The 26,164-nt window shown below is 39.1% G+C and overlaps 1 protein-coding gene and 1 long non-coding RNA gene across 5 annotated transcripts in view; one reads left to right on the top strand and one right to left on the bottom strand.

Moving 5' to 3' along the window:
- Positions 1–6,825, bottom strand: part of LOC135257897 (uncharacterized) — an 89,100-nt gene extending 82,275 nt beyond the window's left edge. The window contains exon 1 of the long non-coding RNA XR_010330808.1: positions 6,597–6,825. This is a non-coding gene — a long non-coding RNA (uncharacterized LOC135257897). The remainder of the gene's footprint in view (positions 1–6,596) is intronic.
- LOC135257863 (gephyrin) overlaps positions 1–26,164 on the top strand; it is a 404,797-nt gene that overhangs the window by 182,395 nt on the left and 196,238 nt on the right. The window lies entirely within an intron of this gene.

Raw genomic sequence — 26,164 nt, 5'->3', positions numbered from 1 at the left:
TCCATTTTGTCTGGAAAAAAACAAGCCTGAAAACTACATACCCAAAATAAAATGGCTACTATTACTGAGCACTTTTGACGAAAGGTATAATCCTGCTCTCTTCTCAAACCCTTGGGAGTTTCGTTTGCAGGAGATTTAGTTTCCAGAATTACTCTAAATATTACTGAAACAAAGTAACAGAAACTCACAGTCGAAGTTTTTTCTCTCCTAAAACATTTTTTTGAGTGGATAGAGGTGCTTGTGGCTGTTTCTGGTGGGCTTAGAAACACAATGGAGCCACAACCACAATGCTAGAAAAATCCTGGTTCAAATTTGATGACAATACCTCCAAAAATGAGCATTCGGCAAATTTTTTTCTGAACTACGGTATGTCTAGGCATGTTTCCAAAAAAATGACCATTCCATCAATAGGCTCCTATTTCGGTTGTTAAACAAGCATTTTATTTAATTAATAATGAACACAATGCAGGTTTGCATAATTATCATTTGCTCTGTCTTTGACTTCTTCATTATCTACCAGATAGTTAGTTTTACTGGCCAGGTGTCAACACTTTCACCAGTTAGGAGTCTATTGATTCATCCCAATCTTTAATTTGATCAGTTAAAAATAACTGACCTCTATGGACATAGGCATTTCATTCTTAATGGCATGCATAGCTGTTTCTGATACAATGTGGTTTAAGAGGGTAAACAATTCTTATAAAGAAGAAAAGCACCTAATTAAGAAAAATGAACAGCTTGTTAAAATTCTGGCATTGCAATTGTGGTTGGAACAAAAACCAACACACAAGGGGTGGGCCAGGACTAAGTTTGGGAACCACAGATCTATCAAATCAGTCTGCCACAGGAGGGCACTAGGACACATGTTTAAAGTGTCTAATGTTGTAATAACCTCCTCTGTTATTTTTAAGTTATTGAGTCATACCAATGTAATTTGCAACCATTTTTTTCAACGATGTCTGAAATTTGTCAAGGTATTTTAAATAAAATTATTGTAAATAAATCTTAGGCCTGGATTCATTCAACATTTGTCCACAACTTGGATGTGTAAATGGAGACAAAGCAGTTTGTCTTTTTCATTGTCAGTTTGATCAATTCATTTTTGGCTCACCAATCTCAGCACCCTATGTTTGTGAAGAAAAAAAACAAATGCCTTGGTACACAAATATTTTTGTGCCTGCCATTAAAATTACTTTAATTAATATTAGAGTTTCAAGAACATGGACTGTGTTTAAGCACTGGAGTCATAGCAGGCGGTGCTTATGGGTGAAAATGCAGCAAAAATTAGCAGGCTGACCACTAGAACAGGAGTTAATTTCTATTTTTTTCTTTATATTTTTTACAATTGTTCAGTTTTTTATTTCAGTTTTCTTTATGTGCTTGTTTGATTATCACCAGAAAATATCACAGACAGCATCCTCAGTCAGAGAAGCTGAACAAGAGTGTAATATACTCAGACAGACATCTGGAAAACTACTCCACAATGGTCAAAAAAATATTGAAAGTGCTAAAGTATTCAAGCATACATTTGTACCAAGCATTTTAAACATGTATTTTAGGTTATATGAATAGAAGTATTGCATATTTGTTAAATATGAATGTTACATATTGAAATATGAAAACAAAATGTTGCCGTGTAATCAAATGCAGAGTGATGTAGCTTTAGTATGTATCATGTCTGCAAAACCAGTAAAACATTGCAATTTTATGCAATATACAGGAACACTTTCTTAGATTTATGAGCTTTCCAATTTGCTAGAATGATCCTTTTTATTAGTTAGTAGCTACAGCAAGTTTAGACCGTGTACTGTATGCATCTGTTTGTTTGTGGGGTTTTTTTTTTTGTTGTTGCTTCGACCACACACTTGTTACAGATGTAGCTGGTGGTGTGAAACTGTCCTTCACACAATGGACTGAACGCAGACCTGCAATATTATTGCACACCTCATTGAGCCTTAATCTGTCATGTGAACAAGTGATATATCCCTTTTATTAACTAACTCTAAATTATTGCATCAGTGCACTTCACATGGTTTGACATTGTATTTTATGGACAAAAGGGGACAGTGAGGACTCCTGAAACCATGAGTGAAACTGCCAGGTGCTTCTAGTGACTGACTCATAGCAACCAATAATAAAATATTGATCTCTTTAGGAAAGCTGAAGCTAAGCAGGTATGGGCTTGGTTAGTACTTGGATGGGAGACCACCAGGGAATACTGAGTTGCTGCTGGAAGTGGTGTTGGTGGGCCAGCAGAGGGCAATCTTCCCTCTGGTCAAATAAACCCCAATGCCCCAGTGCAGTGACGGGGACACTGTGCTGTAGGAAATGCCATCTTTCGGATGAGACGTTAAACCAAAGTCCTGATTCACTGTGATCATCAAAGATCCCTTGACACTATTTGCAAAAGAGTAAGGGGTTCCCCGGTGTCCTGGCTAAAATCCCAAATCTGGTCTCGCAAAAACTTGCCACCTAATCATCCCCTGATTTAATTGGCTAAAAAATGTTATCTCCCTCCAGTGGAGCTGCTCAGTGGCCAACAATAGAGGATTGTGGTTGTATTGGGCAGCTCCCAGGTGTGAATGTGTGTGAGTGTGAAGCAGGGCGTTCCTGCAAAAGAGCATCAGTGCACAGTGAACCAACCCTGGGTAAATAAAGGTTAAATAAAAATTATTTATATAAAACCTTTCAAACATTAAAATGTAGTTCAAAGTGTGTTTCAAGCATAATTCAATGAAATTAAATAAAACATGATAAAAAATCATAGTAAGCATTGAATGACAAAATAAAATATAAAAAACATAGAAAATGTGAAAAAAGCATTTAATAAAAGCATACAGTATATCATTAAAACAGTAAAACAGAACTAGTTGAACACAAGATTACAAAAAATGAGTCACAAGCTGTTGCTTAAAATTGCGTACAGTAGTTGCCTGACGGATGCTAATGCATTCCAAGACTTTTGGGCATAAAAACATAATGCTGGTTTATCAGATTTCTTAAGTTTAATTTTTGGAATGTTGAGTAAACCAGCAGCTGATGATCTGTGAACTAAAGTGTTTGGCTTGGAACATACAGTATGTTGACAGCCAATCAGAAGGTATGATGGTGCTTAACCATTTAGACCTTTGTAAACTAGTAAATCTACTTTAATCAATCAATCCTAAAAGATACCAGGAGCCAGTGTAAGGAGGGCAGAACAGGAGTGATGTGTTCAGACCATATAAGGATTTCCCCATCCTCACAGGCAGGCAGAGTGCTTCTGCGCAGGTGTGATGCTGTGTCATTTTATTCCGATTAGATAGCTACATACGATCTCACCATTTAAAAGTCCAAGGTCCAAAAATGTTGTGTGCTGCGTTCAACTATACTAACCGCTATTCAAAGGATTCTTCTCTCCAGTTCTTCCGGTTCATACATTTGAGACATTTTCAGATAAACAGTTTCTATGTCAAAAACGCGATTTCTGACCATTTCAGGGTTTCAGTTGATTCTCATAGAGTCTCGTCTTTTATAATTTGTATATTTTGTTGGTGAAATCAGATTTGTAAGCAGTTTTGAAGCTTCTTTAAGAAGACAAGCTAGGGGGATTTACTTAGCTAGGGGGAACAAGCTTACTGTCTTGCTATCGATCTATCTGTCTATCTAGCTAACTTGCTAGCTAGTTATCTCATGATAACTCCACTGACAGTGTAGGATTTAACAGGCAGTCAATGGTAGAAAACAGGACTGTAGGGTTACCACCACTATCATTGATAATTTTACAAAAGTGTAATTGCATCACAATACGCAAATTCCTGGTGTATGTTACAATATGGTTTGCACATCATACTGTAATTTTGTTTGGCTCTGCAACATTCCTTTTTAAAGAGACGGACTGCATCTGTTTTCCAGGGTAAAGTCACATTTGTAAATTTATTTTTCTTTTTTTTTTCCAGAGCAACTATGCCAACGGCAGTTCTTAACATGGCATTGAAATAACTGAATTATTCTCTTAATGTTACATTACATGTTATTACTAGCTGCATGCCCAGTGCTATCAAAGAAAACAGTAATGATCAGAGACAGTAACATCATGTATCAAAGTAACATCAACATCAAACCCCTTCGATATAATTTGATCAAGGATATGGCCACGGCTATGTGTCAGCTTTGTAACATTTTGACAACAATCAAAGAATGTAACAGGTTCATGAAATCCACTGCCTTCCAATCAGATGGCTGTACACTAAAATCACAGACAATTCGAAAATTACAGTGGGAGAGAGCGGGGAAATAACAGGTTTTGTATTTGGCTCAATTGTGAAAATATTACTAAAGATAGATTAATAATTTTTTTATACAAACAACCTACATCCCTTGGCTATGATTACACACCACAATGATTTTTTGAGACATTCCATTCACTAGCAATCTGACCAAAAGTACCAGGAGTGAAATGTTATATTTTACCCCTGAGGTTGGGGTAAAAACTACACCTCACAGTCTTAGTAGCTTTAAAAGTTAACAAAGTAAGGAAATCCAGCACCATTGCATATTACGATACAAACAGTTGTAAGGAAAAAACAGGACGTCTCTCGAGCGTGATGAAAATATACAAAGTTTATTTTCAATACCGGCAGTGACAAAGCGCACGAATGACACTTAGGAGTCCGACTGAACTACGAACCTTTCCAGTGGCTGCTTCTTATTCATTTTCCAAGCTTTGATCAGGAGTGTTGAATACACGTACTAGAAAGGATGTAGTCAGTTTTGTGACACCTATAAATTAGGCCGTAGTGTATTGGCTGTCCTGCTGTGAATTAGCAGGTCTGTTGACTCGGGTGGTTCCCAATCTCTCACTCCCGGTCGCTATTCTACCATTGTACCAACTGTATTGTAATAATGATAAGATCAAGGGAATGTGTGGCCAGCAGACATATTGGCATCAGAGACAGATTTCTTACACAGTATTTATTTTTTTTATTACATTTATATGTTTTTCTTGGCCTACCTATATCGGGGAAAATCTATCACAAGACTGTACATTATCCCCTGGTTCCCATCTAATATCTGTTTGATCCAAACAGCTGTGTCAGTCAATGTCACATATCACCATGTAGCCCAAAGTTAAAGTTGAGTTAAATATATTTACGAAGACCTGGTCTGAGTTGAACAAATCCAATCAGTCAATTAATAGTCAACGGACAACCCCCACAAGGGTGCGTCTGCACTTTCGCCTGGCTAGCAATCCCAGAAAGCTAGCATGCTATATCAAAACTATGCGATCTGTTAGTCTCGGTTTACGATTGCATACATTTAGATTCCTGGAAATACACACACAATTCAGTAGCCGAAAACTGGTAAAAGAAAAAAGAAAAAAAAGAAGAACTTTCATATAGCCAAAACAGACTTTTAGCAATATCTCCCAAAAATATTTATTGAACTCTCCCGCTGTTCATTGGAGACAAGGAGATGGTAATTCTGAGTGTTTAACCAGAAATATTTCATTCAAGCTCGATGCATCTACCTACAAATTCCATTTTAAATTTTACACCATGTTATAAAAACTCCTGGCAAAATGGCAATTAAGGTAAATACACGCTGTTTTTCTAATTCCATAAAATAAAATTACATATTGTTTTCAAAAAACTCAAGTAGATTTTTCTTCACTGGAATACAATGATATTTCCAGAATCCAGAAAGTCCAATATATTCTTTAAGATGACATTCCCATGTGTTCATGTAATGTAATGGATTCCGTGCATTTTTACTGTAGGACTTCGAAATTATGCGATGGCAAAGTGGCCATTCATTAAATATGTGCCACTCTTATTGTAGTGGAGGGTGTACTGTACACCTCTACTTGGATTTTACTGGTTGAGGAGGCTAATATGGATGAGAATGACTCCGGTTAGAGAATCTGGCTCCCGAGGAGTGATACATTTTATTCTCTACAAACATATGGGCAATGCAATTGCCATTAAGACATAAAGAAGGTAATGATGGATTTGAACACACATAATTAGCAAATTATGGTAGGTTGGGTAGGAATTTTGTGTGTGTGTGTATGTGGTAATAGAAATACGGCAGTGCAAAACTAGCAAACAACTAACTAACTAGCTAAAAGTAACATTACTTACAGGCCCAACAGAACCCAGTCTCCATGTCACTTTTCATCCCCTTGGTGACGCCACAGAGCAAAAGCAAAGTTGTTTTTGAACTAGCCTTGTTGGCTTGTCTTTTAGCTTTGCTGAATGTAGGCTTCTTACCATCTGAGAGTAACTAGCAACAAACATTGAAATCTGATCCAACAGTGGTGGCAAAAGTACTCAAATATCATACTTGAGTTAAAGATACAACCATTAAATACTTACTCAAGTAGGTAATGCCCCAGGCTCTGCTCTCTATAAGTAACAAATACACCAATATTGTAAACGTACGTCCCAAGATTTTTATTCAGTTGTTTGGAAATTGCTCCTAAGGAGGAACTGGACTTGTGGAGGTCCACAATTTTTTTATCTGAGGTCTTGGCTGAGTTTTCCCATGGTATCACGGGCAAAAAGGCAGTGGGTCTAAAGGTAGGCCCTTAAATACAGCCACAGGTTCCAATTCACTCCCAATTAACTCCTAATTATGACAATTGGCCAATCAGAAGCTTCTAAAAAGTTATTACATCAATTTTTGTAATCTTCCAGACAGTTTAAAGAGACAGTCAATTTGGTGTATGTAAACTTTTGACCCACTGGAATTCTGATATAGTGAATTAAAGCTGAAATAAATCTGTCTCTAATCGATTGTTTTAAAATGACCTCTGATGTGAACAAAGTAGATGCCCTAATTAACTTGCCAAAAGAAATGTAAAATGAATGGTAACATGAAATGTGTTATGAAAAACTTTCGTCTGAATAGTTTGAATATCTTTAGTCTAGGTCAGTGGTTCCCAAACTTTTTCAGGTGGTGGACCAATTGGCAAGTAAAAAAAAAATGTGCGGACCACCTAACTCCCCAAATCTGGGGGGAACCATTGTTACTCCCTCAAAACAATACCTCAACAGTAGGCTACAAATTAGCCTATACTTGAAATAGCCTAAATATTGAATTATTAAATAATAGTTTTAGCATAGCATATCTGTACTCACCCATCATTGTCTCTGTTGCCATCTTAATGGGAAGAATGGTGCTGCTTTTGAGACATCAGCGAAGGAATGTCTGGCTCCAAACTGTTGAATTTTAGTCTCATATCGGGTTCCACATTGAGCCGGATCCGTTTTTTTGTTTTCATATCAACAAGTGTGGAAAATCCAACTTCACAGTTGTATGTTGTTGGAAACAGCATCAGATGCTTTAGAGCAGTGTCAGGCAGCCCAGGATACTCAGGCTGGATGTGGACTCAAAAGTCTGTCAAACATTTCTCTCTGAAAGTCATCTTCAGTGTCCCATCTGATGCGAAATCCACAAGGTTGTCAACCTCTGTTGGTGGAAACTTGACACTGACATTTTTGATGTGTGTCTTGTCCCCAAATGGATTTCTGATCCACTCAAAGCCTGCATCTAATTCTGGGAAATATTTCCACAATTGCGAGTGAAGGCCTTGCAGATGTGCTTTGAAGTCTGCAACTGTGTCGCCATCTAGCTCCTCTTCGGCAGTGAGGAGAAAATCTGCGAGCGTCGAGAGCGATTGAGACGGGCACACCATAATTCCTTCTTGAGGCACGCAGCCTTTATTTTGTCCTGGACATTAAAGACAGTGACAGCTCTTCCTTGCAGCGCTAAATTCCACCCGTTCAGAGTGCTGAAAACATCAGCCAGGTATGCCAATTTTGCAAGTCATTGGAAATCACGCATTCGGTTAAAAAGACGTGTGTTCAGTGCTCTACTTTTAATGAAATTAACAATTCTCACAGCCTCGTCCAGCACTGTTTTGAGGCACTGGGGCATTTTATTCACAGCAAGTTGTTCTCTGTGAATGCAACAGTGTGTTGCTGTCACGGATGTGGCAACTGCAAGTATACGCACCGATAGCCCCCTCTGTTTTTCAGTCATTGCAGTTGCAATTGCACCGTCTGTGCAAACACCAACACATTGCGTCCAATTGAAATTATTCTGCATAATGTTACGTAAGTCAAATATAGCTTCTCCTGTTGTGTTTGTAGGCAGAGAGTGACAGAAAAGAAAATCGTCAAGTACTTCCCCAGAATAAATGTACCTTACGAAACACAGGAGATTTGCGCTGTTGTCAACATCGGTGGACTCGTCTAATCATAGTGAAAAATATTGGCTCTGACGTAAGCAGCTGACTTTCAACATTTTCAGCCATGCATATTATTCGCCGCTGGACGGTGTCATTTCATCACTTTCTTTTTCCCCAAGCAATATGTTGGCCATAATCTTCACAGCTGGTTTGACTAAATTCTGGCCTATGGAATGAGATTTTCCAGTTTGCGATCAACAGTGATACCCAGTATGAAGCCTCAGTAGCCTTCGCATTTTCCCCAGGTGCAAAAAACTGTGAAGGCCCCTTCGACATGTGTTTCTTAAGTTCTTAACTTTTTCTTTCAAAAAACTCAATAGGTTTCCCCATGTTCTTTGTGTTTGGATTCAAAATTCCGCCTGAGCTTGGCAGGTTTCATAGCCTCATTAGGCAAACTTTCATAGCACAAAACACGATGTGGGTTGGGATCTTCCTCATCCCCAGTCCAAAGAAATCCCATTTTTAGGTAGTCACTGTGGTACTTTCGTTTTACTTTAGCACTGGATTTTCCACGTTCACAGTGAGTTTCAATATTTTGAGTGTTCTCATTTGCAGTAGGCAAATCATTGTCCGTGGACTCATGCGCAATGGTACCACTTGCATTCTCAAGATCACTTTCAGGTCGTTGCACCTTGCCTGTGGTGTCGGGGGTTTCATTCGATTTTTTTTATTGACCCTGTCTTAAGCCACCGATCCATAATCTTGGCAGACTGCTACCTTATTCTTAACTGATTGAAATTCAAAAGACTGCAACAGTAATGAAGTTAACAGGCGACATATAATGTTACGTTTCAATTGAAAGGCAGGAAGTAGGCTATTGGATGTAACTGTCGTACGTAGACTAGCCTACATACGCTGTCGCAAAACTGTTGGCTACATTGTTGAAGTCAGACAACAGAAACACTTTCACAAATGAATGTTTGTTAACATAAACGACTTAAAATTGCCTGCTTCAGTTCAAATCATAATGTTTTAATTCATATACAAGTTGATATATATATATATATTTTTTTTATTTTTTTTTTAAAAGTATTTTTCTTTTTAATTATTATTTTTTAGTAAATCAACTCGCGGACCACTTCGAATCCTTCACGGACTACCATTGGTCCGTGGACCACTGTTTGAGAACCATTGGTCTAGGTGTATGTAAACTTTTGGCCTCAACGGTAAGTAATGGATTCAGCAAATGTAGGACACTTTTTGGTAGATTCAGTAGGGGACTATCAAAAACTTTTTTACTTGCACCAGTGATGTTTCTATGAATTGTTATAAGTCTTCCTAAATGGTAAATGGACTGCATTTATATAGCGCTTTTATCCAAAGCGCTTTACAATTGATGCCTCTCATTCGCCAGAGCAGTTAGGGGTTAGGACACTTCGACATGCACAGGGCGGGGTTTGAGCCGGCAACCCTCCGACTGCCAGACAATCGGTCTTACCTCCTGAGCTATGTCGCCCTTCCTAACATCTATGTGTGGAAATTTTATTGAAATGTGTGTTTGCATAAAAAATAAACACCCTTAAACATAGCATGGCACCGTCTTTCACTCAGTTGGAGTATTCAGGTAAAGTGGGACAGTCATTCAGACCTACACTAGAATAGCATCAAACACAACAATATTTGAGGAAATAAAAGTATATTAATTCACTATATCACAAAAATGTGACCATACATTTAGTGGGCGTCACATTTATACAGTATGTCTCTAGGTAATACAAGTTTTTAGAGTTTTGCTCACTCATTCAGAGATCCAGTGCAGATATCTAGGACCAGCAGCTCAGTACTTTATTTCATCTTTATTTTTATTTTATCTTGGTTTGGTCCTTGGTTCTTGAGAAATTTTTATAAACTATATCCCTGTTGTTCCATATAAAGTATTTATGAGGAGAGAAGTTGTGTTTATATAGGGGAGACCAAGCCAATAGAGATTGCTTATGGAAGTTTGATAACGTGATGGGAATTTTGAGAATACCATAGTTGCATTGTAAAACAAATTTCAGGCCACCTATTTTAGAAACAAAAAAAAAAGCAAAAGGTATTCCTTTGTCCATCTATGCCAGAAAAGGTCGGCCAGATACTGGACCTGTTTCCAGCGGCGTCTGGCATAAAGGTCAGATTCCAGAAAGGTTCCAGGGGGTAGGATAGGTTGTGTTTTTAGCAGGAGGATGTGATTTGGTGTCAGCAGCTCTAGGTCATGTGGATCAGAGGACACTGTGGAAAGAGGACGATTATTGAGGATTGCCTCTACCTCACAGAAGAGGCCCTCATCGTCAATGGTTTGTTGATGGAGAGTGGAGTTCAGCAACTGACGGACAGATCTTATGAGTCTTTCCCAGACTCCGCCGTGGTGAGATGCTGCTGGTGGATTGAAACTCCACTGGGATCCATCAGAAAGCAGAGCACCTTGGATTTTCCCTTCATTCAGGGAACTTAGGGCCTTCTTGAGCTCGGCCTGAGCACCCACCAGGTTTGTACCATTGTCAGATCTGACATGCTTAACCTGACCTCTCCTGCAAATAAACCTTCTCAAAGCATGAATGCATGAGTCGGTATCCAATGAATAGGCTACTTCCAGGTGTAGAGCTCTGCTAGACATACAGGTAAACAGAACTCCATACCTTTTGATCCGGCTTCTTCCTCCTCTTACTTCAATCGGGCCAAAATAGTACAATCTGACAGGTCAGGTAGGATTCTTTCCTGTGGCAAATCTTCCATCTTCTGCTCACCTGTCTTGCCTCTCACACGTCGACGCACAACACATTTTGACCTTCCTTGCTGCTGAGTTTCCTTTTATAACCCAATATTTCTTACGGAGCTCTGAAAGCATGTGGTTTCTACCACTGTCTCCTGAGCGTTCGTGGATGTGTCTTAGTATGAGAACTGAAATGTGAGCATCTTTGGGCAATATACAAGGGTGCTTGGTCTCATCAGGCATTGCAGATCTATGCAGACGGCCACCTACTCTTATGATGCCCTCATCTAGCATAGGATCGAGCCTACAGATCTTACTGCTCTTTTGCACTCTAGATGGGATTGTTCCCAGTGCTGCCATTTCAACTGGGAATGATTGTCTCTGAACATAGGTGATGACTGACCTTTCTGTCTGTGAGATATCTTCCACTGTAAGGAACTGTCCTCCAAGTGTGGTCCTAAAAGTGTCGAGTTCAGTGCTCACATTTTGGCTGCATGAGCAGGTAGCGATGTAACCTAAGGAAAGCTTCTTTCGCCTTTTGATGATCAGCATGAAAGCATTCTTTAGTTTAAGATACCATGCCACTGTTTTAAGTAGCCTCATCCAGTCTGAGAAGAATGAAATAAGCTGGTCTGTGGGAGTTTCAATGTTTTTCACCACTGTTGTGAATACAGCAGCATTTCTCCTGACCTCTGGATCATCTTGTAACACTGACTTGGAGCCCAATGCTTCCTCTACAGGTCAACTTTCCTCAGGCTTCCACAGGAAATCAGGGGCATGCATCCATCTCCTTTGCTGCATGAATTTGACTACACTTAGTCCTCTTGAGGCATCACCAGCAGGATTGTCCTTGCTGCTTACATATCTGCGGCTCCTACAACCATATTTTAATTGAATTGAGCTACTACCGTTATTATAAAGAGTTTTGACAGTTTTACAATAGAAGTCCCCGAAACCAAACTTTGATAGGGCTTTCAAAATGAAGTCATGCTCCACAGAATCAAAGTCTTTGTAAAAGTCAAGAAAGCGAATGAGGCCATCTCTATCAACAAGGTCATTATAATCTAACAAATCTAAAACCAATCTAATGTTATTTGTGATGTGTCGATTTCTCATGAATCCTGATTGTGCCTCATCTATAATAGAGTCTAAAACACCTTTTAATATTTGAGCAAACAATAAGGCTAATATTTTCTAATCATTATTGAGAAACGTGATGGGGCGCAAATTATCCAACAATAATAGGTCTTTGTTAGGTTTCGGAATTAAAGTAATGATCCCCTGAGTCATGGTGGGTGGGAGAGTTCCTTTTTGTACACTTTCTAAAAAAACATTAACCAAAAAGGGGGTAATTGTTCAAGAAACATTTTATAGAATTCGGCAGTAAAACCATCATTACCAGGTGATTTGTTATTTTTCAGATCTCCTATCACTTTTAAGACTTCCTTAACAGTAATTGTATAATCACATGAATTCCTATCGTCTGTAGATAAGACTTTACATTGAGTGATTAAGCCAAGAAATGAGGTGGCTTATAGAGATTGCTGTAAAAATTAGCACAGAAAGTAGCAACTTCTCTAGGGTCATTAACTATGTTATTATCTATTAGTAACTGATCTATAGTGGAATTATTTTTTCAAGTCTAAAGAAGAGGAATTTTGCTCCCCCTCCTCCATCCATCTTTTCCTAGATCAAATAAATTTTCCTTCTGCTTTAACTTTATATATTTCATCTAATTTATTTTGCAGTTGTAAATATTCTGTAATTTCATCATCAGATAAATTCTCTTGTTGAGAAAAACATGTCAACTGGTAAATAACATTCTCTTCAGCAGTCTTTCTGTTCCTAGCCAGATCACTTCCAAATTTCCTAAGAAATTTCCCCATCTCAAATTTAAGCAGTTCCCAATAATAGCCATAGGATTTTTCACTACTAGCTTCATTCCAATAAGAGCTAATAAGTTCCTTTATTTTACCCTGAACCTTATCAAACAAGAGAATAGAGTTGTTGAGTTTCCATAGCGAGGCTTTCACGGAGTTGAAAAGGAGTTAGAAATAAGGGAAACAATAATATATATAGCTTTGTGATCAGTTAACGGAGTTGAGTTAATAGTAACAGACAAGTCATCATCATCAGGCATCTAGATATTAGCCAAAAATTGATCCGTGATCTATTCGCGACCATCATCTGAGCCACATCATGAACCCTATAAAACTGACTGACATGTTGGTCACCAGTCGGCACCCTGAGCCGACCAGAGGAGGATGGGTTTCCCCCTTGAGCCTGGTTCCTTCCAAGGGTTCTTCCCATCTGCCACAGGGAGTTTTTCCTTTCCACTGTTGCCTTAGGCTTGCGTGTTTAGGCCAGGCTTGTCTGTAAAGCGTATTGTGATAACTGCTGTAAAATACGCTATACAAATAAAATTTGATTGATTGATTTGATTGACTGTCGCAAGAGGTCTTTATTACACCAGGTGTATTGATGGTCATGAGGAAATTTTTCTCTCCAAATATCTACTATATCAAAAAGAGTTAGAAGATCCAGATGTCCTCGGTGGCCATTTGTCCATAGTATTGTCCGTAGTTACATTAAAATCCCACCTAATATAAGTAATGCCCTAGGGTACTTTTTAACCAAAGATTGATTTTCTCTTATAGGTTTTCAAAAAATATGTTATTTTCTCTATATGAGTTAGACTGTTAGAAGACTGTTATCTGGTTAAGAGAAACTACCATTAAGCAAAAGTGACCCAAAGTGTCTGTTTCACAACCTAAGATATCCCCAGCAAATCTATTCTTTAATATCGTTACCCCAGCTGAATGCTCTGATCCATGCGCTAACCATACATCATTTCCCCATTGCAATCTCCAAAAGTTAGTATCTTCATTAGTTGAGTGGCACTCTTGAAAAAAGCAAAAATCAGATTTGTGTATTTTTGCAAACAGGAACAAAGCTTTACGTTTGACATTATTTTTAAGACCCCTGGCATTAGAGATATTAGATATTAGAGACAAGGACGTATAAAACTATGAAAGCTAAACATAGAACACAATCCTATACTAGACAAAATAGAAGACTAGTTATTCTCTTAATCAGAATAAAAACATAAATAAGGTGCATAACTCAGCAACAAGATTGCAAGTGCAAAAATAGTCTACTAGGTTCAAATATATTTCTAACAGATATTTAAACATCCATTTAAGTAACTTCAAATCTGTTTCCCTTCTTATCTTATAATGTTAACTATACTTTAGACTTTGAAAAGGATCAATATTCCTTAAGACTAACGAAAGGTGTCAAGTATACAATATGGCAAATCCAAAAGAACTAAATAATAAAAAATAAGTTACAGAAGCGTAACTCACCCCATCTAGTGGAGGAACGTTGTATCAGCACTTGTACACCCACTGAATAGTTTTAAAGGTGCAGTGTGTAGAATTGGCATCTAGCCGTGAGGTTGCATATTGCAACCAGCTGAATACCCCCCCTCCCCTCACCCCTCCCTTTCCAACGACGTAGGAGAAGCTACGGTAGCCTGTAAGTTCCAAAAATGATGTCATCATCTACAACAGCAGCGAGAAGCCAAGTGTCAAGCAATGAGGTTACTTGATAGATTTATAAATTGTATTTAGTTATTTAGTCTGTAAAACTATAGGTAATAGCTTACAAGTAAGATAGCGATTATGATTGTTAATTGTTCCGCATTGTGGTAGCGTTTTATTGCTAACGTTAGCTGCTTTGCATGGTAAATCATAGAAAGACGTGTCACAAAAACGAATACACTACTAACTAACGCTAACATTACAGTGTGAAATATCCTTATTATAAAATACCACTAACCTATTTAAAGACACTCAATTTAAAAAATAACGTATATAACTGAAATATTTTGAGCAGTAATACTTACAATGATGAAATACTATCTGTTTTCAATAGATAGAGATAGAAATATGTCATTGATTTAGTCTCTATCTGCTTCTGTCTTACATATGATGTAAGCTAGGTCTATCAGCAAACATATGGCTTAGCTATGTCCAGAAGTCCTCAATAATAATAGTATTTTCCAAGAAATTACGAAAAATTGTTAACAACATTTCGTTATGTGCAGCGTATTTTACTGCTACCAGATGTGAATGCGTAAGTGAACGCGATGATAACAAAACTTTCGATTACGCTGACAAATGAAACACTATTCCAAAAGCAAAATTAGACATGTTATACATCATTAGAAAGTTTATACTCTGACCTATTGAATAAATGGATTGTCATTCACGCCAGACTGTACTAAAAAGGGCGACAACTCCATAAACAACACGTGTGGTATTACACACAGCTACTGGAAGGTACCCAGGCATCACAAATGCGCCCTCTCTAGACCCGTTTGTCCATTCTGGGCTAATGTAGAAAGTCATGGCGGTGCAACATGGCGGCCTCCGTGGAAGAGGACCCGCTCCCTATGTAGATAAAATGGCCCATTCTAAGGTAACGAAAACACAACGATTCTTATTTTCATGGGATTATACACTAATTAAAACATACTTATGAATATGATATTCCATTTCTGCCAATTCCGTTCTGCTAAATTCTACACACTGCACCTTTAAAGCTGTGTAACAAACAACTAATGCAGCAGTATTAGTAACATAACATTTCCCATCTTAAAGAGCATCTCAATTCTTTCTTAAAAAGAAAAAGAAAATCCAGGCCAGAGGTTATACTTGTTACACAAACTGAGATCCCTGAAACATAAGCTAGCTTGACTAAACGTCTTTCAGAGTGATTTTACCTTCAATAATAGCAAAGGAGTCTCGAAATCCTGCCTTTTTCCCCTCCTTCCTTGCTTTGTCTACTAAAGACCACAGTTTATTCCTGGCATCTTTGGTACCTTAAGGGAGATCTTCGAGGGCCTTCTCTTCAGTTGTTTCAGCATAGCAGATGTTTTGGCATCTCTCCAGATCTTGTCCCTATGGGTGCGAAATGTAAATTGCACAATTATGCGTCTGGAGGATCGTGTGTCTCCAGAATGAGGGCCAAGCCTGTGAGCGATGTCCACCGAGGCGGCAAGCTGATCTGCAATATCCGGTGACACTTTGCTGAACAGGTCGATGATTATCCGCTTCACATTCTCCCCGGACTGTTCCTGGATCCCAGCGACTCTCAAATTCCATCTACCCTTGTATGCATCTAGTTTGTTGCATCTGTCTTGAAGCACACTGTTATATTTCTCCAGCTTCTCAACCTTGCTCTGGAGAGTATCAACTTTATCAGTGACATCTGTGTTTTACTTGACGGTTTCATCAACAGAGCGTAGTTTTCGTAGAGTTTCTTGCATTTTCTCTAATCTTTCCATCCTTGTCAGCATGGCGGAGTTAGACTCACTGGTACAGTCGGAGTTTGGCTTGGACTTCTTAGCAGGGAGCTGGTCAGGCGTTGGAGGTAAAGGAGTTATTCCTGCTTCTACAAATTATGGTTCCAAACTTTTCTTAGCATAGTCATGCATTGTAGAACGAATATCTTCGTCCACCTCCATTTCAAACACAATGTTCGCACTTTTGCCGGTTATCGCTAGCCATACGATAATTTTCAAATCTTAAAGAAAAAGGAAAATTGAAATGTTTCGCGTTATTTTTCTTTTGAAAAAAATCAATCAAATGTAGTTAACGTTGGTTGTTTTAAACTAAAAGTATTTAAACTTGACCTAGGACATTGTAAGTTGTCTGTTGCAGTGTAATGCATATTACCCCCCCCCACAGCAGAGTAGTGCAAAGCTTAAGTGTCCCAGTGGCGTCACTAGGGTTGGTGACACCTGGTGCGGTTGATCATTGGTGTCACCTGATGTTGTCAAAGGGGGGGGGGGGGGGTGTTGCTGGCGGGTGTTGTCGACAAGGAGGGGGGGGTTATACATTCAAAGGACAAACCGCTTATCATAAAATTAATAGCCCTAATTGAATCAACTGGCAGTAAACAGCATCGGAGAAATTAGCCGTTTCAAACCGTCGCTACACAAAGCACTGCACATAAAGCGTATTGCCAGTCATTTCAGTGTCACCCCCCTTTGATGGTGTCATCCGGTGTGGTCTGCACCCCCCTAGTGATGCCTCTGGTCCCACTTCTGCTGATGTTGCACGTTTGCTGAATCCACCCTACCTAATAAAAGTAAACTTAGTCTCCTAGTTTTTTTGTAAGGGGAGTCATATTTCAAAAAGGAAATTATCAAAACTCAATGATAAATAGTTTAACAAACATCATAGCTAAATGCATTGGAATGACTCATGCATGTCTGACCCAAGCCACTGTCTGCACATTCACTCTTCATGTGCCCTCCAACAAGGTAAGGCAGGTTGTGGCAACATTATGTTTCATTCCATTACTGAGTCCACGCAAATGTAATGTTAACCTCATGTTAGCCAGCTAATGATATTTGAGATTGACTGGTGTTGTCACAACCTTTAGCTAGTTAATGTTTGCGCTACTTTCAGTAAAAAAAAAAAAAAAAACGTATGGTCATAAATGAATGTGCTGTATGTTAAAGGCAATCACTAGACTAACTTTAATTCTAATTAGCTTAATGTTTTGTGGCAAATCACATGGGAATCTCCATTCAAAAATATTTTCATGGTTACAGATAGCAGCAGCAAACACTTTCCTGTTTGGCTAATAACAGCTATCTAACGTTAACTAGCTAGCTTAGTTCATCTTGGGTTGAATAAGCAGTTGCCATAGCCAACGTTATTTAGCTTACCTCAGTGTGCTTTCTCAAATTTGATGGCACTTATTTCCCTGGGTTGTGGCAAACAACGTAGACACCTCATCTTGTTTGAGTTGTTTTGTATGCCAAAAAAGGTAAGCCTTTCTTTTAAATAAGGCTATGGATGGTTGTCAGTGCACTGGCACCGGAAGTGGGCTCATCGTGGCTCTCAATAGCCATCTCCGCTTCTGCCATTTCGAAGTCTCTGGCTAACTACAGCTACAATCAGTGACTTTTAGCTGCTAACTGACACAGAATGAGATTCGCTAGCCAATGCAGTCATGTTGGCGCTGTGCAGCGTTCATGCCACGGTTTAGTCAAGTCAGTGTATAGGCTACCACATCTGATGAAAAACACATTTTCAACATACAAAATTTCCAAGTTACTCACACATACAAAGCACTGTCTATACACCATTTATTCAAACTGCCAAAAATTGGCCTTCAATTAAAAGTAAAATAAAAAAATAAAAATAAAATATTTGAAATGTGTATTTATGTGTTATTATTCTATCTGTCTCTGAGGCGCTCTGAAATGTGCATTCTCTGCTAAGATGAGCAATGGATTGGAATATGTGTCTGACGCCTATTTTAGCTGCGGCACGGAAGCTGCATACACGCCGGACCATCTAAATGCTGTTTTATACTTTCGGGTAGTCTGCATAGTTTCCGTTGTGTGCGGCACTCGCGGAGGGCCAGATCATTTATACATGTGCGGCATATTGCACAGGTTGCGCAGGCCATGTGATTAGATGAATTCGTGCCAATGCTTGGACCCCTCCGAATGCTGCTTGCGGCTTTAATTAGGGGTCCAAGCAGCGAAGCTGGTGGAACCCTATTGTATCTGTTAGGATTATTAGGGGTCCAAGCAGCGAAGCTGGTGGAACCCTATTGTATCTGTTAGAATTATTAGGGGTCCAAGCAGCGAAGCTGGTGGAACCCTATTGTATTTGTTAGGATTGTTAGGGGTCCAAGCAGCGAAGCTGGTGGAACCCTATTGTATTTGTTAGGATTATTAGGGGTCCAAGCAGCGAAGCTGGTGGAACCCTATTGTATTGTGATTATTAGGGTCAAGCGAAGCTGGTGGAACCCTATTGTATTTGTTAGGATTATTATTAGGGGTCCAAGCAGCGAAGCTGGTGGAACCCTATTGTATTTGTTAGGATTATTATTAGGGGTCCAAGCAGCGAGCTGGTGGAACCCTATTGTATTTGTTAGGATTATTATTAGGAGTCCAAGAAGTGAAGCTGGTGGAACCCTATTGTATTTGTTAGGATTATTATTCTTATTTTTCTGAGACTCAGCAACCATAAGTTGTACACCAACCAAATTTGGTGGGTGGGTTCCTATGGCCCCCCACTACTCAGGCACTACAAATCACCTATGTCGGCCAGATGGTGGCGCTATAACAAAAGGGTCATGTTTAAAAGGTCACAACTCCCACACCGTAAGTCAGATCAACACAAAACTTAATCGACTGATGCATCTGAATGTGCTCTACAACTTTGCCATTGGGAGCACCTATGTCCGCCATATTGTTTGCCCGCCATTTGGACTTCTTTATTAGTTGGAGTGGGGAAGAGCTGGAGCTCCAAATCTAAGTGTTACGACATCTAGTAAACTTCTTTACGGCAAGCGACATCCATGGCGACGCAAGTAATCCGACACCGTAGGGTCTAGTTTTTATCAGTGAGGGGAGGGTCTGAAAGTCGGGGAAGCAATGGAAGACAGTGCCAGCCAGGGTGCATGCTAGGCTATTAAAGGTTTGTTAGTAAAAACTTTTTGAGAGGATGAATACTTTTCTTTGGCATGGATCCATTTGAAGACAGTATCGGGTGAGTTTGTTTAGTCTTTAAATCTGTCATTATGCTGAGAAATAGCTAATCCATTTTATTGGTAGGTTTTGAGTTTCTGTGCACACGCGCGAAAACACGCTAGTATAATAAAACAATGATGGCAATACATGTATAGTCCGCTTCGTTCCGTTGCTACCATAACATAAACTATCTTGTGTCTACAGCTGCAGTTTCTCGCTGCAATTTCTAATATTGAATAGAAACAAAAGACGCAATTTATGCTGTAGTCTGCCACTGTCTAAATAAATAATACGGTACTCCGAGCGCAGGTAGCAGGGGTGGCGAGTTTATATTTCGTTTTTTGCTACTAAAAGTTTGTTAGTAAAAGCTTTGAGAGGATGAATCATTACTTTTCTTTGGCATGGATCCATTTGAAGACAATATCGGGTTAGTTTGTTTAGTCTTTAAATCTGTCATTATGCTGAGAGAAATCGTATTCTCAATTTAATCTCTAAATTGACTGTTAGCTTAGGGTTGTAACTAGGTAGTTGTTTTGTAGGTGACTTAGTCTTAACTCATCTTAACTATTGCTTGTATTTTTGCATAGACTGCGTTGTTGCTGTTCTTGTTTGTGTTAGTGTTAATCAGTTTAACCTACAGGGTCCAAGTTGAACTATGCGGTTGTTCCCTGCACTTGGAACGGTACTTCTCTCTAGGGTTTTCGACACACTTGTTCCTGATTATGATTATACACTTTGTTGTACATCACTCTGGATAAGAGCGTCTGCCAAATGCCTGTAATGTAATGTAATATTCCGTAGCAACAAGATAAACCCGACATTAGCCCTAAAATATGCCAATACAGCAGTGAAAACGCTGCTCACTGAATAACAAAATAAACGAGACAAAGTTTTTTAAATTATACCATGTCATTCTACAGTCAATATCTGGGACTAAACATTGAATTAATATACAATCTTACCATTGGTTTTACGCGTAGAGATGTCCCTTTTGCGACTGAGTGGTCATATATTGTCTTGGACAATCCGTTTGTGAAATATACGCGCATTTGTGACGCCTGGGTCGGCTACCTTCAAAAATAGCTGTGCGTAATACCACACCTGTTGCTTACGGCGTTGTCGCCCTCTTTAGTACAATTTGCCTTGATTGACAGTTCATTTATTCAGTAGGTGAGAGTATAAGCTTTCTAACCATGTATAACATGTCTGATTTTGCTTTTGGAATAGCGTTTTATCGGTCAGCGTAACCAAAAATTTTCTTATATGCCAGTGTCTAAATAAATAATGTGGTAGGCTACTCTGCGAGCAGCACGCAGGTCGCGAGTTGATATTTCGTCTTTTGTTTTATTTTTTTCTCAATGTCCTATCTATTATTTGAAATGTGTATTATTATTCTATCTGTCTCTGAGGCGCTCTGAAATGTGCATTCTCTGCTAACCTGAGAAATGGGTTGGAATATGTGTCTGACGTAGAGTTGCACGGTATACAGAAACTTCAGCACTTTTTCGGTACTTAAAAAAAAAGAAACTGTTCGGTACTAGAATTTTCTGACATTCGGTAGTTTTGTGTCAAATGTAAAAGCCAGGGAAATGTGTCTCCCGCATTACTGCTTTAGAGGATGAAAAGTGTAATTTGTCAGAATCTTTGCTAGATGGCAGTAGCAACTAAGGTTGCCAAGTGAGGTGACTTGCGCTTGTGCACTCAGCTCGTTGATACAGCGCAAGCTTCGACTCAGTTCACTTCAGTAGCAATAGGTGTTCCAATTTGGAAATATTTTATTATAGATAGATGCTGTATTGTTAGTAAAATATGCTGTTTTTAAATCTATTTAAAGGTGAAAGACCTTTTTTAAAAATTATTTAGTTTACAACTGTTTAATTTTTGAAATATATTTAATATATTTTTCTATTGTTTAGTGTTGTAACACTATAGGCCTATGCTTATTAATATGTTGAAGAGGCTTCAACTTAAAGGTTGTTAATAAACCAGGTTGTTAACTCTCAGGGGTCTAAGGGTAAAATGAGGCAAACTGGTGATTCTGCAATGCTCTGGCATTTGTGTAAATTTCATCAACTTCATATACAGTGATTCCAAAGTTTTTCATATCTTTATTTTCAGCACAAACTCAGCTACAAGAATATAGCAGTAGTAAGTAGGTCATAATCATGTGTGGATTGTAAACTGCTCTAAAATCACACAAATTGTAAACAGTAGTTTTGAACATGCACAGGAATGTTGTAATAAAACACACTAAACAATTGTGACGAAGACTTTTGGTCACTGAAATGTGTTCATCAAGGTCTTGGGTATCAAAAGATGACAAAATATTTTTGCAAATCCAATGAGAAATATAAAATAAATTGCTAAAAGTAAGTGTTGTGACTATTATTTTTGAAAATGGGAGGGCTAATGGCCTTTCTGTAATGAATATTTATTGAGAAGGAGGACCTGCCTGCTAAGTAGGCTATTCACACCTGGCCGCATGCCTCCCCACCTCTAAGACAAAGACTTTTCACAAAGCAATACACAGTGAGCCATTTAGAAGACAGAAACGCAGACATCATTTGATTTTGGTACATTCATTGAAGTAAATTATATGAATGGGAGATGCAATTCACACACACTTCCAGGTTATTTCAGAATCAGAATCAACTTTATTAGGCAAAGTGCATAATATAAAAGAGCATTTACACAATATAAACCCAATATTTCTGCTTCACACACACAATTTGACTCCAGAATGGTTGCCACAAGTGCCTTACAAAACAACAAACACAAAAGCCAATTTATACTTGCTCCCTTTTGCTATTGCCCTGGCAGCATGCTCGTTGGTGTTCTTGCACAGTGTCCTGACAGCATCTGTAGAGAAAAATAGTTTGAACAAATCCAGAGGAGTGTGGGCTTCTGTCGAGCTCAGCTGCACTCCAGGTTGCCGCGCAGGACGGAAACGCATCACCGGTGGGGCCACATCAGCAGATTTCTCAGTTTTCCATGACTGAGCTGGCTGAGCTGCTTGCTGCTTGTTGACTGGTGTCCTCTTGCCACTCTTGCGTCGCCTCTTAGCAGGTGGTAAACTAGGCTGTGTTACCTGATCAGCATCTCTGTAAATGTAATAGAAACAAAATTGTTAGGAAATGTGACATCAAATCAAACTTTATTTAGCACATTCCCATCAACAACAATGTGATTTACAAAAAAGGGACAAACCACTAACTAATGAAAACAAAACTTAGAAAATGTGGCAGTTATATCTTATACAAACAAATAACCGAACAAACACAACCAGATGCAGAGAGGTAGCCTATAATTTTGAGATGCAACGGTTAGTGTGGAAATTTACAAACGCGCATATTACTCGATATTCCTACAAACACACACATAAATTGCAATACAGTACACATATTTACAAATAATAAAAGCTATCAACGAAACAACATTAGCTAAACTCACGCAACTCATAAATAATGCCTCAATCTGAAGTAGGTCTTTTAGCTAAGTGGTTAGTTTATTTCCCGAACTTACATGCAATATGCTAACATCGATTGTGCGAGGACACCCGGTTTTAGAATCCTAGCCACGCCAATACACGCCACGCATAGGTTATTTACGTACAGTGATCAAGTAAAATAGTTACAGTGCAATTTTTTGAGATGCAGTATTGAATCGTTCGTATAGTGGCAATTTACAAACGCGCATATTACTGGATATTCTTACAAACACACAGATAAGTTGCAATACAGTACACACTACCAATATTATCGTAAGAAATACACTTACTCATGAAGTTGATCCTCAGCTGGATCAGTTCGCAGTTCGAAATGACACCGTTCTTCATCAGTGTCAGCTTCAGTGTCCGGACCTGATGAGTTCGCGTCTTCATGGTCGCTCTCCCACAAAGCATGAAGAACATCCAGTCGAGTCATTCGTGCCATTTTCCGAAATGAAATGTAAGGATTGCCCTAGAAGACGTGGGCTATGCTTCTGTGTGACATTTTATCCTTGTTTACAGTAGGCGCTCTCGCACATCAAACGCATCGCCCCTCCCCTGCCATCGATAGCAATTAGCATGTCATTATCTTGTGAATGTGGTCTGGGCGTACTTACTGCCGAGCGAACATCACATATTAATGAGAAAGACTTAGCACATGGCAATGGTCTGTTTGATCTCATTTTAAATAGCTTAAAACAATTCATATATTTTGTCAATGGGTACATTGGAATGCCACGATTCTAAGGTTTATGTCAATGTCTTTGTTGTGTCCGTATGATAAAAGCTCGTGAAGTTATTCATCCAAATAGCAACGAAATCTTGTCGAGCTCCGCCGGCGGAGCTCTCGACCCCAGAGAGTTAATAATCCATGAATTCAAAAATGAGGTCAACCCTTGTGGACATTACGTTTCTGATCTATTAAGGTAATTTCAGCATCGTTAGGTACCAAGTATCTAATCAGCATCGTTTAAGTTTCAAGTATCATTTCAGTATTGAGTATCGTGATACTAAACCTGGTATCAGTATCAAAATCAAAATTTTGGTATCGTGACAACACTAGTGTGACGCCTTTTTTAGTTGCGGCGCAGAAACACTGCAGCTGTACATACACGCCGGGCCATCTAAGTGTTACGACATGCCATCTAAGTATTTCGACATAGTAAAGGCCTTTACGGGAAACGGCCAGGACACATCCATGGTGACGCAACTAAGTCATCAGACAGCATGTCTTAGCACAAATTTGGCCATAAGTAATCAACATTTTACTACGTCAGACACATATTCCAATCCATTGCTCATCATGATATTCAGTAGATATGTTGGGTGAAGGTATATGATCATGAGGACAAAGCCATTTTAAAATCGCTCCATAGGGGGCGCGATAGTGCCAATGCATTACCGTCATTGTTTTATTATACCACCGTGTTTTCACGCGTTTGCACAGAAACTCAAAACCTATCAAGAAAATGGTTTAGCTATTTCTCAGCATAATGACAGATTCAAAGACTAAACGAACTCACCCGATACTGTCTTCATGCCAAAGAAAAGTAATTATTCATCCTCTCAAAAAGCTTTTACTAACAAACTTTTAGTAGACTAGCATGCACTCTGGCTGGCATTGTCTTCCATCGCTTCCCCGGCGTTCAGACCCTCCTCTCACTGATAAAAACTAGACCCTACGGTGTCGGATTACTTGCGTCGCCATGGATGTCTTCCAGCCGCTTGTCATAAAGAAGTTTACTAGATGTCGTAACACTTTAGATTTGGAGCTACAGCTCTTTCGCACCCCAACTAATAAAGTCCAAATGGCGGGCAAACAATATTGCGGACATAGGTGGTCCCAATAGCAGCACATTGTAGAGCACATTCAGATGCATCAGTCGATTAAGTTTTGTGTTGATCTGACTTACGGTGTGGGAGTTATGACCTTTTTTCGCATGATCCTTTGTTATAGCGCCACCATCTGGCCGACATAGGTGATTTGTAGTGCCTGAGTAGTGTGGGGCCATAGGAACCCACCTACAAAATTTGGTTGCTCTAGGACTTATGGTTGCTGAGCCTCAGACACTTTTAGCTGAGAAAAAAAAAAAAATAATAATAATAATAATAATAATAATCCTAACAGATACAATAGGGTTCCACCAGCTTCGCTGCTTGGACCCCTAATAATAATCCTAACAGATACAATAGGGTTCCACCAGCTTCGCTGCTTGGACCCCTAATTATCCTAACAGATACAATAGGGTTCCACCAGCTTCGCTGCTTGGACCTCTAATAATAATAATCCTAACAGATACAATAGGGTTCCACAAGCTTCGCTGCTTGGACCCCTAATAATAATCCTAACAGATACAGTAGGGTTCCACCAGCTTTGCTGCTTGGACACCTAATAATCCTAACAGATACAATAGGGTTCCACTAGCGTCGCTGCTTGGACCCCTAATAATAATGATCCTAACAGATGCAATAGGGTTCCACCAGCTTCGCTGCTTGGACCCCTAATGAGGAGACATAGGCTGTGTCCCAAACCGCAAACTTCCATGCTCCACACTACCGTGCTCCGGAATACGCACTCCAGGCAATGCTTGGGACTACGCACTCCGAACCATGGAAGTGCAGTAGCACGGAGAAACAGTTAAATGAGTGGGATGCACTTCGTGACGACATCTGACCCATAACCTTTAACCTTTGCCATAACTATCGGTAAAATTCCGGTAAGAAACCTGAGGGGAATAACGTGAGAGTGAGAGGACATATCGACCATCTGAAATGCTACCGCATTTATTTCATATTTAATCAAGCGGACTGGACTCCGTTACCTATTTAAATGCAAGTCTTGTAAAAATTACACATAACTGTCTAAATGGGAAAAAATCCAACTTAATACATATACATTTTAGTTATATTGATATACTAATTAATTGCATAATCGCTAACATTAAGTAGTGCAAATGTCGCTTCTTCTTAATGGCTATTTTGCTTCCTGCTACTTGGGTTACAACTGTGAATATGTAACGGATTGCTAGAAATGCTAGTAGGGACCAGCCTTTTTCATATTAACCTGAAATACACAAGACGGGACACTTCTACAATATGATCTCAAGTAAAGACAAGTTCCATTAATCTCTATGCAGTGGCAGATACACGTCCCCGTAGCAACTAAAGCTAGCACTGGGCGACCTCTGA

The sequence above is a fragment of the Anguilla rostrata genome, chromosome 6, assembly GCF_018555375.3.
Source record: "Anguilla rostrata isolate EN2019 chromosome 6, ASM1855537v3, whole genome shotgun sequence".
NCBI lineage: Eukaryota > Metazoa > Chordata > Actinopteri > Anguilliformes > Anguillidae > Anguilla > Anguilla rostrata.
This window is presented reverse-complemented; position numbering and strand designations above follow the sequence as displayed.